This window comes from Mercurialis annua, linkage group LG8 (assembly GCF_937616625.2).
Source record: "Mercurialis annua linkage group LG8, ddMerAnnu1.2, whole genome shotgun sequence".
NCBI lineage: Eukaryota > Viridiplantae > Streptophyta > Magnoliopsida > Malpighiales > Euphorbiaceae > Mercurialis > Mercurialis annua.
This window is the reverse complement of record NC_065577.1, coordinates 11,089,704-11,109,659: the sequence shown is the minus strand read 5'-3', so window position 1 is coordinate 11,109,659 and position 19,956 is coordinate 11,089,704. Positions and strand designations below refer to the sequence as shown.

At 32.6% G+C, this 19,956-nt stretch overlaps 1 long non-coding RNA gene across 3 annotated transcripts; it reads left to right on the top strand.

Annotated features, from left to right (window-relative positions):
• Window positions 1–3,147: 3,147 nt before the first annotated feature.
• LOC126660256 (uncharacterized) lies at window positions 3,148–11,164 on the top strand. 3 transcript variants are annotated; one of them, XR_008789722.1, is made up of 5 exons: window positions 3,148–3,303; window positions 3,526–3,602; window positions 4,541–4,626; window positions 9,910–9,969; window positions 10,752–11,164. It is a non-coding gene; the product is annotated as an uncharacterized LOC126660256 (long non-coding RNA). The 3 variants fall into 3 exon arrangements; XR_008789723.1 differs by having other exon boundaries at window positions 3,148–3,602; XR_008789724.1 differs by lacking the exons at window positions 9,910–9,969; window positions 10,752–11,164 and adding an exon at window positions 5,864–6,083 and having other exon boundaries at window positions 3,148–3,602.
• The last annotated feature ends 8,792 nt before the right edge of the window (window positions 11,165–19,956 follow it).

The following is a 19,956-nucleotide window of genomic DNA, read 5'->3' as shown; positions in this document are numbered from 1 at the left end:
GATAAGTAATTTCACCGATAGTGGGTCAAGCAACATGGATGGAGTTAGTGACCCGACTTAAAGAAATTCTTTCTACCATTTGCCTTGATTGAGGACAATCAAGAAAAGCTAATGTCGTTAACTCGAAGAGACAAATAAACTCAAGATTATGATAACAGACCAAGTCCGAATCTATATGATATTGGAGAAAGGATTAGGATCACAGTAGTGGGAAAGTTGACCCAGACTGATAAAGAATCTAATTAGCTTGTTGATAGTGCTAGAAAAATAGAAAGTGCACTGGTCCATTATGACGGAGGTCAAATAAAAAGTAAACATAAGAAGTATGAATATCACACGTTTGGATAAATGAGTAAGATGTTAATGATAAGCATATACCAAGAGTTAATGCTATAATTAATAGTAGCCTAAAGGACGAAATCGCCTTGTTGCGAATAGTGAGAATACAGTGAGAAGGGAAGCAAGGTCTAAAGAAGACTTATGCAAATAAGTTATAAGGTGCCAAAATGGTGGCAGGGAGGATTCGAACACAATAGTGATCAGGAGGATCAGGATATCATAACGATTGTAAAGGATGTTAACAAGTGCCATAGGAATTGGCAAAGCTTTCCGCAAGGATAAGGAGATAGACTCAAATAAATCAAAGAGAGTGGGTTAACATACCCGAAAGTCGATAAGCAAGATAAGTAACATAAATGGAAGTAATGAAACTACTAAAAGCAGCATATGGTAAGAAAGGTTGAATAAATCGAGAAACTCATCAGGAGTGAATAAACGAACTGTATCACATAGACTAGAAGATATGATGAAGGTTAATATGAGGAATATAATAGGAGATGATCGAGAAGAACGATAAAAGCGAAAAGACCAAAAGGCGATATAGCCGGACTCATAAGAACAATAGACAAGGGAAGGCAGCCAAGAGGGCTAGCACTATCAGTCCATCTTCGGAACAAAGAAGTTCCAACCTTGCAAATCCCATGTGCCCGCAATGCGGCAGAAGTCACTTGGGTAAAGGTCAAACTATGATAGATGTATGCAGTCGGTGTGGACAACAAGGTCATTATGGTAAGGAATAGTCACATTCCGTGTAGTGGAATACCACGGATGACACGAATCAAGTGTCTCCTGAATGACATAGTTCTCGTGATAGTTTCTGGTTAGATACAACCAGATAGACTACGTAGTCGAAGCAAACATCGTGAAGTCCGAACGCTAGAAGCTCAATAGCAACCAGACCTTTTGAGCTAGTCTAGTGAAAACACGAACGCTTAGGGTGTACTCTTCGAACGACGTCGGAAGCAGATGAATAGAACTACATCTTTTCATATGCAAAAGATGTATATAAATTGCGAACGATAGAACGATAATCGATAGATAGTGCAGAGTCTTATGTCGAGAGAAACTTACATAAAACCCATTTTGTGAAAAGAAAAGCATTTGATCGAAATGAAATGTTTTGAAAAGACATAATTGTGCCCGGACACGAATCATAAAAGCATCGCATTGACACGAATAGAATTGCATCACTACATCCATATTGCATTCATTATTAGGACATGCATCATATACATTGTGTATGTCTGTAAAAAAAAAAAAAAAAAGGAGTGTCATTGCAACTCTTGTGATGAGAGAAGTCATCACACCGGTGCACAATTATGACATGATTTGAGAAATGAAAAGTATCGTGATTTTAAACGGATGAGTTTTCAAACGTAAGTAAGCTCAGACAGGGACTCTGTATATAGAGGCATAGAACAAGACTGATCATCTTGTTAAGCCTATATGAAAACATACGTATGTAACACGATAAGTATATAGAACGACGAGTAGTGTAATGCAAACCGCAACGTATCGAGATTTGAATTGCAAATATCTAAGGCATTCTTGTATATTAAATACAAGAACAACGACGCTACTTTACAAACATGTAAAGTGATAGCGACCACGTTTAAACTCGTAGCATATTTACCTCTGGGACGAGGAAATCGAACATAGAAGTTAATTACGTCAGGGGAGATGAACCCTACGAACAAACAAACCTTGTTCAAAAAGATCAAATAAAGAGTATTGATTCATAATAATTATGAATCAAGCAGTAATAAGATGGTTAGGATTGTAAGCATAAAAAGTTACTCGATAAGTATATCGAGATACTTTCACCTAGGAATAGTAATAGATAAGAGACCGTATGAACATAATTGTAAAGTCAACAGTTAGTGAATGATTAATCAGAGTATCGCAGCGGAAGTGTGGAAGAAAGAGAATGATAAGGTATGATTTAAAATTGGTTAAGTGGTATTAGAAGATTATGAAAATTCGAGGACGAATTTTTATAAGGGGGGAAGATTGTAATAACCTAAAATTTTGAGGTATTTGCGTGTAGTGCCACGAGGCATAATCGTAAAGATTAAGAACAAGAATATCGGATTAGGATTGGATAATAAGGACTTAGACCGAAGCGGGTCTATTGGAATTATCGTAGAATAATAATTTAAATGGAAAATTATTATGTGATAAATTGAATTTAATCGAGACAAAAAAAAAGGGAGGAATAAAATAAAATAAGTTGGAAAGCCAGAGTTAATAATATTCACGTCAAGGTCCGTGAAATATTATTAATAAATGATCGTCAACTTTCGTAAGTGTACGAAATCGTTTTAGAAGAAAGTTTGACAATTAGTTAAGAATAAGGGTTAAAGTGCAAATTAGCCACTTTAAGGACTAAAGTGGACTTTTAACCACAAACTTCCGGAGGAAGTTGTGTTTTACTCTATTTTCTCAAGATAAGAAAATAATATCGATAAAGTTGTTATTGATAGTCATTAAAATGAAAATTGGACGAAAAAGTGAGAAAAAGTGCAAGTTAGCTCAAAATGGAAATTTGAGCGTTTTTGGCCAAAATTGCCAAAATAAATTATTTGAGGGTGATATTATAAGATATGACACTAATATTATTTATTGGAAAACAAATAATACGGAACTCATCGAGAATCGAATGATTAAAGGATTAGTGGACTAAATTGAACGAAAGAAAAGTTAGAAAGTTAAGCGAAAGGTGGTGGAAACTTCAAGGACTAAAAGAGGTACTTTGCCCACTTAATATCATCATTCACAAATGAATATTCATTCAATTCAAGCCAAAAATTGCAGCAACAAAGGATCAAATCCGCAACCCTTCTTCTCAATTCTTCTCCAAAATTCAAATGATCATAACTTCTTCGTTTCTCAACGAAATTTAGCGATTCTTGCGGCCACGGAACGAGGAAACGATTATCTACAGCTCTATGGGTTGAATTTGAGGTAAGAAAATCGAATTTCAGTTAAGGTTTCAGAGTTATATTTCGAGTTTTACAAGTTTGATGGTGATGATGCTTGATTAACTAAGACTTGATGTTTATGCTATGTAGTTGATTAGTTGTAGTGATTATGGATGAAAATTGATTGATTATGATGAGTGTGAGAGTTGTTCTTGGTTAGTGTTCATGAGCTAATTTAGGGATTTTTATTAATTTGTTTTGTGAGGTGTTTACAAGCTTCCATGGAAGGTTTTTGATGATGAATTTGGGCATGAAACCTTCGGCCAAGAGACAATCATCAAGGTGAGATTTTTGAATTCTGAAATTTGTGAATTGTTGATTGATGTATTGAATGATGGAAATGGCATATAGAGTTGGCAATAAACATGAGCTATAGGTGGTTGATGAATTGATTGTAAGAAATTGTGTAGTGTTGAGTAAGATTGATTGAAACTTTGAAAGGAGAAAGGGCTAAGGGTTTCGGCCCCTAAGCTATGATGATTATATGAGATTCAAGTATGAATATAGGAATTGATTATGAGTCAATTAGAGCTGAAGTCAAGTTGTGTTTGATTAGTAAAGAAGATTGTAAAAATTGAATGAAAAATGGATTAGTGTTTTGACCTTGATGTGAAGTTCTTGTTCAAGTGAACTTGAACAATGTTATATCTTGGATTTGAGATTGGTATTGATGTATAAGGTCTGAATTGTGTTGGTATATGAACATGAAGTCGAGAGGTGTGAGTCTTGACGGGTTATAGTTACGAATCAAATGTACGAACTAGATTGACGAATTGCAGAAAACTGTTCTGCATAAGAGTCATGTTACGAGGACCATATCTGGAGTTATATAACTCCAAATCAGGTTCTGTTTGATTGTACATAAACTTGAATGTGTCCTCTACAATTGTCTAGTTTTAAGCTTTCTCTAATTCTGCCTCTAAGATGGTCAAATTGAGCAGAACATTTTATTGCTCAGAGCAGGTCTGCAGTTTTAGGACAGCCCTATGTAAAAACCTTATGGGCTAGATGCTGACACCTTCGGGTGCGAATTTCGTTTCGAGACCTAAATGAAAGTTGTAGGCGACATTCCGAACTTTAAGAATGTCAATTTTGTTTTGGGTTTGGACTATTTTTAGATAAGAGTTTTGTTAGCTGAATTAGACTAGAAAAATAGCTTTTTGATAAATTTGTTATACTTAGAAAATTTATTAATTCGTAGCGTTATCGAATTTGCGTAGACTCGAAGAAGCGACTATCGACAAGGCTCGGAATTTAGAAGATTGTGACATCGCTTAGCCGCTTTAAAGTATATGGATAGCAAGTGGTGAGTACACTTTAAATTACTCGTTAATATTCATAAAGCTACGTATTTTAATACGAAAAGCTATATGAATATTTATATATTTGAGATGTTTACTTTTAAAATGTATACGTATGTATGCTTTGAAAATGATGCTTTATCGTAATATGTTATTTTGATAATAACATAAATGTTAAGACACCGGGGATGGGTAAAGTAAAATGACATAAATCGAACCAAATACAAATAAGAAAAATATAGTACATGCCTATATGTACTATTATTCATATATTTATAAAGATACATTGTACGTTCCTACACGTACTTTTAATTATAATGAATACCCATACGTGCGTGTGTTATAGATGTATGCTTGTAGATTGTAATGTGCATGTCATGGTCCATAAAGGATCAAGAAAACCCAACATAAATCATCGAAATGATAAATACATGAGATAAGAAAAAGTGAACTCTGGCATATTCAATAATAAGAACTGAGATATAAGGTGGAACTCGGTAGAATTATCCCGGGACCTGTATCTCATCCATTCTCGATGATAATCCTCGAAACTCATACGTAATAAAAAGTAAGTACGATACATCGAGAATCAATACGAAACAAGATCGAGACACAATGTGAACAAACACTCCTATTAAATGTCAATAGAAATTATATGAATCGATAGTTAAGTTCAAAAGACCTGCAGGGTGCAGAGTCCGAATGCAGACACGAAGGTAACTCGGTTGAACTATCTCGGGACCCATGTCTAAGGAGTAACTCGGTTGAATTATCTCGGGACTCCTATCGATCGTTTGGGATTAAGAAATGGTACAAGTAACTCGGTTGAATTATCTCGGGACTGTACCATATGGTTATGGGTAACTCGGTTGAACTATCTCGGGACCCAACCATAAGGATCAAGTCACAAGAGACTTGCCAATGATTTAATTCGATTTAGAATCATGATGATATAACCTAAGATTTAAGATCCGATCGAAAACTATTACAACAAAACGAGAAAGAAAAATATCAATACCATAATAAGAAATCAAAGATGTCAGATACGTATAAACTATAAGTTTATGAAATAAACAAAGAGTTATGAAGGAAAGTAAATAGAGTATGCAATATGATTTCAAAAGAGTATTTTCTATATATAAAATGGGTTTTCAAATGTTTTAACCCTTTATGAGATATTACGTGTAATTTGGTGAACTCACTCAGTTTTATACTGACCCCGTTGCTCCTCCCATTTTTCAGGGATATCATGATATTATTTGGAAAGTCAAGCTTCCAAAGTTTTAATTCTCGGAAGTCATTTGCACAAGAAGTGAAAGAAGGTTTTCATTCTAGCAGTCCGCAGTAGTCTAGATGTTTTTGTCTATGTATTTGACTAGCGCATTTTAACTCTGATATTTTTGTAAAATGGGGTCACATGTATTTTGATATATGACAAAAAAATGATTTGATTTGCGAAAAATTTACACAGGTTTTTAGGCTTGCTACGGGTTTCGGAGCTACCACTCCCATTCCCTAGCGCCGGTCGCGGCTCATAATTTTGGGTCGTGACATTATAACTCTTCCAATACAGTCATATTCTCTTGGCCAAGAATTCATCTATAAAGAACAACTCGAGATAGCATAGAATCTTATCTCTGTTCATCCAGAATAATGAATCCTCTCTTGGATGAACACCTATCTTCGTATACAACTAACTAGACCAGAAATATCATACGATCCTAGCTCATGAAAGATCTTGTGATAAGGAGTATCAAACTCTAATCACGTATATACGAGATATAGTCCTGCAAGTCTACATACAATCATGAACTAGATGATGTTATATTCACTTATATGAAATACCATGTATAAGTCATCTAGTGTCACTTGTTCGACCTACTCAACCATTGAGTGTCCACTTGTTTATTTTGATCTTCACTAAGTAGCATAAAATTCACTACCTCTGCTCATTATTAGCTTTTTACTAATTGGGAGAATATACAGATGTGACGATCTTTTCGGAATAATCTGATGCCCTTATTCATAGGACCCTATCGATCGTGAACGGTTATTTATATCACTTGTATAAAAGAATCTGTTAATTATATTCTTAACACTTAAGAAAAAATTATTTCACAACATGATAAGGACAATGTGTCTAAATGAACACTTAGTTAATGAAATACTTAATTCAAATGAGACATATATATTTTTGCCATTGGAATTAGTTCTACAAATATACACGATCAAATTGCACTAGGGCACGTACTACTAAGAAACATTACTTGTACCACAAGGAATTTGTTCTGTAAACTAACCTCGAGGCATTGAAGCATTTGCATCGCCACGATAAAGTCTCACCAAGTCATGCTACCTGGGTGGCTTATCTGCAACAATTTACTTTTGTGATCAAACATAAAGCTGGGGTTACAAATAGGGCGGTGGATGCATTTGGTCATTGCAGCAACTTTCTGGTATCATTACGTGTTGAGGTACCCGGTTCAGACTCGTTTACTGATTTTCTTGAAACTAATCCTTATTTTCTATGGTCATGAGGAAAGTGCAAGCATGAGAACATGCGAAGTTTTTGTTGTATGATGGATTTCTGTTCAAAAGGAATCAATGTGCATGTCGGAAAGTAGTTTGCTGATGCATATTATTCATGAGCCGCATAGAGAGGGACATGTTGGCCGTGGCTTTGCAGCTGGTTCAGTCATCTTAGTTTTAGTCAACCATTCGAAAAGAGGTGGAGAAGTATGTGCAGAGGTGTCGTGTTTGTCAAGTTTCAAAGGGGACAACAACTAATGCGGGTTTGTACATGCCGCTACGAGTGCCATAACAGTCATGGGCGGATATTAACATGGATTTTATGTTAGGGTAACCGCGTACTAAGGGAGGGTATGATTCTATCTATGTTTTTGTTGATCGTTTTTATAAAATGGTCCACTTTATTCCTTGCAAGAAGTCGACATATTTTGTTTCAGTTGCATAACTGTTATTTCGGGAGGTGTACAATCTTCATGGGTTGTCCACGTTTATCGTGTCAGATAGAGAAACTTGGCTCCTCATTCATTTTTGACGTAGCTTGTGGAAGATGGTGAACACGCAGCTGAATTTCAGTAGTGCCTACTGAAGTTGTGAATCGGTCGTTGGGCCATTTTTTCTGGAGTTTGTTCGACACACATTTGAGGAGTTGGGATCTTGTGTTATGCGAAATTCGCTTATAACCATGTGAGAGTACTAGATGTAGTCCTTTTATGGTGGTGTACTCGATCGCCTCCAAAGGTTCTTTGGATATTGATGCCATTATCGAGCAATGTCAAAGTGCATTTGAAGGCTGTAAATTTTATGTATGGTTGCAGGAAGTTCATCTAGCGGTTCATGCTAACTTACAACAAGCAAACTCGCAATACAAGCAAGCTGCGGATGGGGAGCGTCATTTTGTTGAGTATGAAGTGGTGATTATGTTTGCATTGATCAGATCAAGAAGTAGTTTTGGTTGGTGACTATAACAAGCTGTTTGCCAAGAAGATTGGGCTACTTGAGATCATCAAGAAAATCAACCCCAATTCTTATCGTTTTAAACTGGCTAGCCATGTCCGAATGACTGATGTGTTCAACGTCAAGCATTTGATCTCTTTTCATGGTGATTCTTCTGATGATGAGGCTGTTGCAAATCTGAGGTCGAATTTTTTCTATCTTGGCGGGAATGATGCGGTTGTGAAGACAGATTTTGAGTTCATGGAGAAAGTAGCATAATGGTTGTTTCATAATTTTATCAAAATTGGAGATGTACAATTTGGGTGGTTTCTGAGCCTAAATGTATTGTAAACGGACCAACGATCAATACTCATCAACTTTATTTATGATCTATGTCGCTTTTGGGTAGAATTTCATCATCTAAGCCTCCGAAATGACAATTTTTGAGTATGTCATATATTTAGACTTATTATTTCATTTTCGTTTATGTTTATTTTAGAGGTGTTCCTTTTCCATTTGCTTCCAATAGTTTGACCTATCCAGAAAAATTGTAGGCCTACGAATGTGGTTTCGATCCTTCCGGCGATGCCAGAAGTCGTTTCGATATACGATTTTATCTTGTTTCAATTTTATTTATTATTCTTGATCCGGAAGTCACCTTTTTCTTTCCTTGTTTCAATATTTAAACAACTTTATGAGTCAATAAACGTTGTTTTGGTGTTGGTCAGACAATATTTGTGTATTTTATAAATATCGGTACTCTTTTAAATCAATGTTATTTAATGTCTAGATTCTACTATTCGTTCTTGATAGAAATTTAATAGCTGGTATTTTTGTAATCAACATCTATTAAAATTATGCTTGTTTATCGCTACATCATTGTTTATGACACCAATAGAAAATTGAAAAATAATTTATAATAAACAATACTTTTTCTAATTTTATTATAAATGTATCGTCAGTTTTATTATTTAATGTCATGTCACCTTAAATTACACTCAAAGAATTTAAAAATTACTAATCTAATGTAACCCTTGAACTAAAATGGTCAAATGACATCTATCTAATCATATTATCTATATTTATTATTTTAAATATTCATTTATTATAAATGCTTAAATCTTTCAAAAGAAATACTTAAAGATGATTAATTTCAAAATAAATTGTTAAATTGAATATACTTCACAATTTTAATACTAAATTTGATCTTCAAATTTAAATCATAAACACTTATATTTTTATAATTCATAACACTTGGCAATATTTCGATAAATAATATACAAAACATTTATTATTATACTATATTATTATAGTGTTCAAAACATATTTTTTATTAAAAAAATTACTTAGCCTTTTAAAAAAAAGTAATACAATGGAGCTACAGCTGGTTTTGGTGGGATATCTTCAACTGTTTGTAGTAATATTGCAAAATGAGCTATCATACAAGTTTCCAAAAAAGCTTATGCACAAGTTAGTACTAGTTGTTATCATAACAAACTACTTAAAAATAGCGGTGAAGCTTATCTTTTTAGAGAGAGAAATAATTATTCTAGAGAGAGTTGATTTTTTTCGGTTTCGAGCACTTCATACGGTGATTTTCGGCTCTTAACCAGAAATTATCGCCTCTTACTTCATTTATTTTTTTTGTTTTCTTGGTTTTTCGAATAAATTGTTATGTTTTGTGTAGATTTACGTGTGATTTTGTGCGTTTTACCTTTTGTTAATGTTCAATTGTTTACATTAATCTTTGATAGCATTTGTTCAAACTTCATATTTATATTCTTAATAAACGAGATTCTGCTCATATCGTTTAATTATATTTGCAGCGGAATAAGCTAAAAAGGGAAGTTCTAAAGCTATAAATAGTGGCGGAGATTTTTCAACACGTGAGTTTTTCTTATATATTATTACTTACAATATTTTATTTTTAAATTTTTGTTCTTGTTCCATTTTTTTCTAGTAGATCAATTATTAGATTTTACTGTAATATTTTGATAAAAATTTGATTTACAATATACTTTAACATTAGATTGTAATATTGTTTTAATAACCTTAATATCATAATCTTTTGATAAAAAAAATCCTAACAAATTCAAGATTCTATATTTTTGAAAATAAATGACTAAGCTCATCCTGAAACTCATGTATTTTACCATTTTATTCAGAAAGCCCCTATTATAAAAATATTTCTTTTTAATCTCTCTACTTATCTTATATATATATATATATATATATGTATGTATGTATGTATGTATGTATGTATGTATGTATGTATGTATGTATGTATGTATGTATGTATGTATGTATGTATGTATATCATTTTTTGTTCTCTTCCAGTTTCTCTATTTATAAAATATTTTTCTTTCACTTTCAGCAAAAGGATGTGCAAATTGAAATTGGAAAAAGAGAGAGATCTGAATGTGAACAAGTTTGTGGTAGGAATTTTCTGAATAAAACTAATAAAGTATAAGAGACTCAAGATAGATTTCTCCTAAATAAATTAAACTTGTCTTATTTATCGGAGGGTTTTTTAGAAATAACTAAGATTCTCTTTCGGTTTACAAATATACGGAACCAACTTTCTATTTTCTAAACTACGGTACGAGGATTTGATTTTTATTTTTATACTAATTTTTCATTTTCTTCTCATCTTTTCATTCCTTCTCAGTTGGGATCTCGTCATCGTGAATTTGTGATCTTCCTTCCTCATCGCCACTGTCCATTTCACTGTCGCATTTCACTCGGTCCAATCCCTGCAATCCACAGCATCGTCCTCTCGTTAATCTCCACCTTCATTTTCATCGGCTTATTATTATCAGCAGTCGCAGATATATGTGACACCGGCTGGTTTTGGCGACGAATCAAAACTACCTTCACCTTCCAATGGCTTCTTTGTTTCTCACAAGGCAAGAGACCCGCCGGCAGAGTTTTTATTCTAGTCATACATTTTTTATTTCTCTCGATTCTTTCATTTACTCTCGACATTCTTTACAATATTACAATATCGAAAAATATCTCCTTTTTATTTGGATTGAGATTTGAGAAGAATTAGTAAAGGTTGAAAGGAGTTAGAAAATTTCAGTCCCTGCTTTTAAGCACCGTTTGAATTGATGGATTTTAAACGATATATTCTAAACAATCTATGAATTTGGACAAAATCCACCGTTTGCCTAGGAAAAAATTAATATAATCCATGAATTTATAAATTCCCTTATTTTTTTACAATCCATCATTTTGAGGGTGTAATACCCCTAATTTTCAAAATATGGAATTTTTGGAAATTCGGTGAATCGGAAACTAGCGGCGGTGGAATACTGGCTTAGAAATTAATTTTTGGTTGTTAATTTCGTGCGATTGATTTATTTGTGATGTTAGATTTTTAATTATTTAATTTTTATGTGTGCATGGCTACGTGAATTGATTAATTGTGCATGGGTGGCATTTTTGTAATTTTCGGCCATTAGATGGTAAAAATCGATTTAAATTATTAAAACATTAAAAAAAATAAACTATAAATATATTCGTTCGAGATTTGATCTTGTAAGAGATTAAATTAGTGCGGAAACGTTTTTCGAGAAAATTTTTACGGAACCTCGAAAACCGTAAAAATAATTAATTAATTAAACTAGACTAAATTTGACTTTGGGCAAAAGGGATTAGTTGGGAAAAGACACATAATGAGACACTTGTCATGTTGCATGTAGGGTATGTTATGACTAATGGTGGCATTAATGATTAGAAATAAAAAAGGCAAATTAGGCCCCACGTCTTTTCTATCCAAAATGCTATAATTAGAAATTTCTTTTTCTCCATTTTCTTAGGAGTAAAAAGAATTAGCTAGAGAAAATAAAAAGTCATTTTCTTTTCTTCTTGTCTTTGCCGAATACACCAAGACTAAACCCCATAATTGTTTTGTTAAAAACACAAGCTTTTAAGGTAAGATTAAAGGTTTCTTTAAGTGCTTTTTTTATGAACTTCTTGATTTGGGGTATTTTTCTTTTGAATCTTTGTACTTGTGTGGGTGATTTTGTTTAATGAAACTAAAATATGATTTTCTTTCAAGGTATGGGTTTTTAAGATCAAATTTGTGGGTGTTGATTATTTTTGGAAATTTTGGTATTAACAAGAAAATGTGGTTTAAGGTTTCAAAGTTTACATGCAATCTTGGATTATGAGTTTAAAGAGTAGAATAAAACTTGGGTAAAGATTAGTTTTGAAAAATTTAAAAAAAAAATTAGTAGTTATGTTTTTAAATTTTTCTAACTTGAACAAGTTTTAGTAGCTAAGCTTAAAAGGCTGAAAATGGGTGTTCTTATGTATTAAATGGTGATTTTTGAAGAAGATTAAGTATTAAAAAAAATGAGTTAAAAGGGTTAAATTTTTGATTTGAAAACCGAAGGTTTTTATAAAATTCAAGAGGTGAGATTTAAATTTTTATGAAGCAAATTTCTTGAGGAAATTTTTATGGTTATAAAATTTAAAGTTCAAAAATTTAATATTTTCGGTGGAGCCGAAAACAATAAAATTAAAAATAATTATAAGTTAGATTATTTTGACTATGAAATTGTTAATATGGGAAAAAGATTTAATCTTGGACATTTAAATTGATGTACCGAATAATTAGGGAGAAATTATATTTTGCATTGATTAAAACAATAATTTGATTTAAAAGGGAATTAATTGGTTTTTATTTTTGAAAATAATTTGAGTGTGGAATTTGGTGTTGAAGTTTTTTTATATGGGTGAAAATATGTGAAATATAGTTGAGATTTTAAAATGAAAATTATTTGATATTTTATTTGATAATGCCGTAGTATATTATGATTTTTCCATTGGTATTGTGACATGCTCTATAGAAATTTTCATGCTATTTAGATTGTATTGGATGATATGTTGAAATGTGGTTAATGGTAGAAATTTATAAAATGTGTTGGTGAAATTTTGATTTGGCCGAATATAGTAGAGATTTTTATTGAGAAATTTTATGGTGTTAATTGTGTAAATTATTTGGTGATTATATGTTTGTTGGATTAAATATTGGAATATTGGATTAGGAAGCATGAATTAGAATTTATTTAATTCTATGGTTATAAGCATGCAATAGAAATGTTTAATTATTAGAGAATTTGTTAAATGGTAATTTTGTGTGTTAGCCGAATAGACTAAAATTAATTTTGATAATTTTGGTGAAAATTATTTGGTGAGAACATGATTATTTATAATGATTGAAAATGTGAATTTTGATGTTGTAATATTTAATCTAAGTATGGGATTAAATATTTTAAGTGGTGTTGAATTACATTTTATTTGAAATTGATTCGCTAAATTTTGGTATAGGTGTAGAGGGTGGGGTAGTGATCGGCGAACCACTACCGGCCGGTAAACGGAGCACGGTGGCTCTGTTTTACCGAGCCAAGACTCGGTTGGGTTAAAACCGAACCGATATGGACCGGGGCCAAGTGGGGCCAAAACCGTAAAAATAGACTCCGGACTTAGAACTTTGGACTTTTTATTTAGACTTGAACTAAAAAAGTTTGGACCCAAAGTTAAATTTAAAAGGTAAGTAATAAATGAAAAAATTGGTTAAAAGGACTAAAATGGAAGATTTAAAAGAATAAGGACTAATATGTTCTAAATGGAATTTTGGTGGACTTGAAAGGCAAGTGGAGCCTTGAATTGTTTTAAATTAAAAGTTTTTAAAGTTTTTAAACTTTTAATTTGGGCTTTGACCCAAAAAATTTGTATTTTAAATGGGTTAGTATTAATTAATTGGACATAAACTAATTAATGATTTATTTAATTAAAATTGGAAAATTTTAATTAAAGAATATATATATATATATATATATATATATATATATATATATATATATATATATATATATATATATATATATATATATATATATATATATATTATTTTTATAAAAGAGGGATTTGAAAATAATGGTATTTTGGAATATGGAAATTAAGGAGGTCCGAATTTTTTTTTTTTTAAATATGGAAATTTTTCCGAAAGGGTAAAATGGTAAAATTTACATAAGGGTGTAGAATGGACCAAATTTTAAAATTAATTGGATTCCTAAGATTGAACCCGATACGTAGTATATGTACGGGCCACGATGGCGATCGTGAGAATTAGTGGAAAACGTTATGATTATCTAACGTTAAAAGAATTGACGAAATGTCAATCTCGGAATGAGATGCATTCACGGGGCGTTGAATGAATAAATGCCGAGGAGCTAAAAGTGGATTAGCGTGACGTAAAATAATTTGTGGAACGACAGTCTGTGAGTTTACATTATTACATGCATATATTAAAGTAATAAAATTACTATTATTACTTTAATGTGGAAAATTAATATCATAAACCATTTTAAATATATCGTATATTTACTTTGAGTAAGTAAAATTATTATGGAATGAGTCTATGAAACGTACCATCCTATTTGGGCTATAATAGGACTATGTGATCACTAGTTATTGCATGCATATTTATTTTTATGAGTAAAGTGGAATGGCTGTGTGAATCCGGACGACGGTCTGGAAGTCTGAGACGACGGTCCAGACATAGCGGGAGAGCTTCTAAGACGACGGTCTAGAACCCCAAACAAGTTAACGGCGACAGAACGATAGAGTTCGGCCGATTGATTTAAGGACTAACAGCGTCATGGAACATTAAATGTTATCGGTCGTTGAGTCCGTGAGAAAAGTTGGAAACAGTCTAAAGAAAGGTTTAGAACTGTAAAGGATTGTGGAAAAATAAACTAGAGTCGAGCGAATGTACGGGTTCAGCCGACTAGTTTAATAACCTAAGTCTGAAAGGAGACTTAGAGGAAAATGGATTAGAAATGGCATTTCATTTAAAAGCTTTACGTTTCTGTGATTGAACCGGTAGTAAATATTTAAATATATCTATTTTATAACGTGTTAAACTATTTAATGTGTGTTTGTAAGATGTCAACTCACCAGTTAATCTGACCTCGTTGTTGTACCATTTTTCAGGTACGTAGACTGTCTTTTTGGCGAGACTTCATTTCTTGATCCGTGAAGTCTCTGTTTTGGCGTAGTGATATTGTAAATATTTCCTATCGTAGCGCTGCAGTAGAATTGTCTAGACAGACGTAACTTTTAGCATGCTTTTATTTTGCGATGAACTGCCACGTTAGAACTCTGTTTAATTATCATCGCTTATATTTATGTATTTGAAATGCATGCTTGTTATGGTTATTTTGCGATGCCTCTCGAGTATGTGAGATATTGAGATAAATGTGAAAAACAGTAATGAAACTGTTGGCATCGAGACGAAAAGTCTATGTGGGCCCAACGTGGCATAAATGTGATTTGCATGTCTTACCCTAATATGTATCGGAATAGGGTTGTGATAATTGACATGTTGTGAAAATGGAAAAAGGTCCCGTGAAATGGTTGACCGAATGATAATGTTTTCGGAGTTGAAAAAGTATGATTTTTATTCCGCGAAAAATTTATAGTGAATTTCGGAACAAATTAACATGAGAAAACTTTTATAAGAAAAGTTCAATTATTTTTAAAGGAAAAATGAATTTTATTTAAGGCTTGTTACGGGTTTCGGAGCAATCACTCCCATTTCCTAGCGCCGGTCTCGATCCGGGAATCGGGTCGTGACAGAGGGTTTTGATTTCCCACCTATTAGGTGGGAAAGTCCAAATCCACTATTTTTTATAAATGATATAAATAATGTTAAAAATCCATTGAGTTTGTTTTCAATTCAAACGATGGAATTTTAAAATCTACGGATTTAAATTCTCAATGTCCAATTTGTTCTTCATTCGAAGAAACTGATTTGCATCTCTTCTGTGCCCTTTTGCGTTGGATTATTGGAGAATTTCCAAGTTGTAGGTGACCAGTGTTCAGGTATATTCTATTGTGGATTGGTGCAGGAGCTGGCTGTTTAAACTTTGCCTAGACAAGGCTTGTATTTCAGCGGTTATTTGTTGGCAAATCTGGTTGTCTCAAATTTTAGGAAAGCCTTCATGTATTGTTAGCGCTGTTGAGTAGTAGCTAGCAACTTACAAATTCGCTAATATTGGTCGTTAGGACTGCAAGTCGGGCTCAGTTGAGATGGGAGATGGGGTTTTTAGTTGGCGGCTGCCTGAAGTTGGTTGGTTGAAGTGTAACATAAACGCGACGTTATTTGGGGACAGGGACAGTATTGGCATTGGCTGTGTTGTTCGTGATCATGAGGGCGATATTGTTCAAGCAAAAAATATGGTCATTCGAGACTCGTTCTCCCCTAAAAATTCTGAGGCTATTGGCATCCAAAGAAGTGTTGTCATAGTTAAAGGGATGGTCTAATGTAGTAGTGGTGGATTCGGATGCTATGGAGGTGGTTATGGACATTAGGAATCCAAATAGAGGGGAACCCAACGTTCTTATTGTTGATTGTGCTGAATTGGCGAATCAATCCCTTAATTTAAATTTTGTTTTGTTAGGCGATCTGCTAACCGAGCTGTGCATGTTATGGCGCAAAAACCTAGGTTCACTTCAGGTCATCAGGAGTGGTTTTCAAATTTTTTTAAGTTCTTTCATCTATAATTGATTCGGATTGGTAAAATTAAGTCTTCTTTTATTCTGAAAAATATAGTTTAGGGTATCTTTATTTCAAATATCAATTTTATAGTTGGTGATAGAAATTTGATATCGCTTTGGAGTGATAATTGGATGGGAAATGGTCCAGCATTTTCTCTTTTCCCTCGTCTATATAACCTTTCCAACATGAAACATGTTGTAATACTGAAGTGTGGGATCGAGGTTAGCGTTAGAGACGTTGATTGAGGGGTAATGAAAAGGAAGGATTGACTTCTTTCCAAACGGTTTTTGCTTGCCTTCGTCAAAATCAAAATGACCTTTATTGGAATTCAGTGTCTGGTGTTTATTCAACTGCTTCATTTTGCAATTTATAGGCTATTTGTTCTGTCAATGGCGGGAGTGTAGGTATTTTAAACTCAAGAAGAACAAGTTTAATTAATGAACTGAGAAGAAATATATGATTAGGTTAGTAAAGGTAATTCGATTTAATTAAGTAATGTTCATAACTTAGTGGATGATGAACAGGATAACCGAGACGGTGCCTTTCACCACGACACTGGTTGGAGAGTAGACAGGGATGTAGGTAATCACATGTTTATTCAAATCTACAAATCAAACGCTCGTCCCAGGGTCAAATTCTTCATATGAATCGCTTTTCACAATAGGATATACCAACTCTGGAGTTTTTGGCAAAACGTTCGATCATTATTACGGATAATAATAAATGCACCCGCTGTGATGTGGTGGGAACTCCAGATCATTTATTTATACAGTGTGGTTTTACTAGAAGTATTTGGTTTAGTGTGCTTCAAAAATTAGATGTTATTTGGGTCTTTCCTAACTCTTTTATGGTTTTTACGCGCAATGGCAGGATATTTCCCGACAAGGGCATTACTTGATTCTTTGGCGTATTTTGTGGTTTCTGTTTGTATGGGAGATCTGAAAATGTAGAAACAAAATAGTCTTTCAGCGTAAAGTTATTTTAAAGGAAGAAGTGATCTTTAGATTTTTTTTTCTCAGGGAGTTTTTATTTCTAAAAGTTATAATCGGAGTTTTTCTTATTTTGGTTTGGATTTTTTTAGAAATCCATACTATATTTTATTTTCCTCCTTGTAAATTTTTTAGCCTTCTTTTTAAGTCGTAGCTTTTAATATGCTCCTTAATAAATTATTTTTTGTGTGAAAATTGTTGATAACTTGTGAATGAGATGCTTGTCTCAGGTCTCGAGATGTCTTCAAGGGAATACCTGAAAATCACAACGCAACAGTTAGAAGGGCGCTGGAAGGGATTTCGGCGGACCGCTCCGACAAGTCAATGAGTGTTTTAGTGAGAGAAAGAAATGAGAAGTGAAAGGAGTTAAGAGCTGGAAGAAAAAGAGTGGATATTAAACTCCCTAGGTCACTCAAATTTCAGAAAAATTTAAAAAAAGTCACTAAAGTCAATTTTCTTACAAAATGGTAACTGAACTATACATTTTATTACAAAAGGGTTCACCCATATAAAACGACGTAAAAACCTAACATTTTTGCTTACGTGGCGAGACAAAATTACAAAAAGGAACATAATTCAGTGACCTTTTTGTAATAAAAGGAATGACCTAATGATTTTTTTGTAGTTCACAAAAAGTTTAGTGTTCTTTTCGTAACAATAGATTTATTTTTGTAATAGAAAGTATAGTTCAGTGACCACTTTGTAAAAAAATTGACTTTAGTGACCTTTTTGAAATTTCCTGAGACTTGAATGACCCAGGGAGTTTAATATCCGAAAAAGAGTATTAACCTTTTTACCTACTTTTTCCTAGACTTTTATACTATACCTTTGCTCCTTTTTATCTTGACCGACAAGTCTGATGTAATTCTCTTTGTCTGTGTAGAGATTGTTGAAAGTGTCAGAGTACCTTCTGTCAGGCTGTCGCCTAATAATCAGAGAGTTAAAGGTCGGTGAGACCGGGGATATGTGTATTTGGCTTTTGGTGTCATAATGATCGGTTTGTCCGAATTTACCCTTAATCGGGTTTGTATTCTCCTGAAGTGGGCCTTTATGGTATGTGTTCATATGTATGTTTCGGTTTATATTGGTTCGGTTATATCTGTTTTCGGTTTTTGTGGCCTCTTGTTGAGATCGGTTTATTTGCTATGTCATCAATTTTGAAATGGAAGTTTTTAGCAGTTCTTGTGACGTTTCATTCAATTTATGATTTCATCAAAAAAAAATTATTTGCAGCAGGCAAACCGCATTGATATGACTACCAGGTGACAATTTCAAGAAATACTAATTTGATAAAATAAGCTGGTGTTATTAATCGATCTATTTATTGTTTCTTAAGTAAAATAAAAAATGATACTACTGTAAAAAATAAAAAACAATAAATTGTTACTATAAATGTTATCTAAAGATAATTAAGATTTAATTTAAAAAATAATTAAACAAAAGATAAAAAAATTAATTAAAATAAAAGTTAATAAAAAATAAAAATTATTAAAAATAATATTTAAGTAAAGTAAATAATATTTAGAAATTAATAATGGTAAAAAGTTAAAAAAGAAAAATATTAATAAATTTTAATTAAACAATTAAATAAAAATAAAAAAATTCCTATTTGAATAGATTTAATTAGAATAGCATCACCATTTGGTTCATATAATAAATTAGCATGTTAAAAGCTAATAATCACCCATGACATCTCATTTTATGGTACCCTTATACTAAACCCTTTAAATTTTAAAAATTTATACTAAACCCCCTAAATTATGGTTCTTAATCATGTAAATCTCTTACGTCAGAAATGAGGCTAACCCGTCAAAAATAATGAGGTGTCACTTAAAATAAATTCACACATAACTTCACGTCAGTTGTCACCTCACTAAAAATTTAAAATAGCTAAAATACTTTTAATTTTTCTTTTTTATCATTTTTTACGGTGTTAGTCTTATTTTTAATAGAAGGGACTCACATGATCAAAAATCATAATTTATGAGGTTTAGTGTAAGTTTGTTAAATTTGGAGGGTTTAGTGCAAGGGGATTTTTAAGTGAGGTCCATGAATGATTATAGAGCAAATTACTTTAAGGCTCCTCGCGTTTGTCATCATTTACAGTTTGATACCTTTTACTTAAAAATCAAACGATTTGGTACCTCACGTTTCATTCCGTTAACGATTTGATACCTATATTTAATAGAAGGGCCTTATAGTTTACAAAATCAAAATTGAGGTAGCAAATAGTTTGATTTTCAAATAAGGGGTACCAAACTGTGAATTATGACAAACGTGATGAGCCTTAAAGTAATTTGCTTAAAATATTT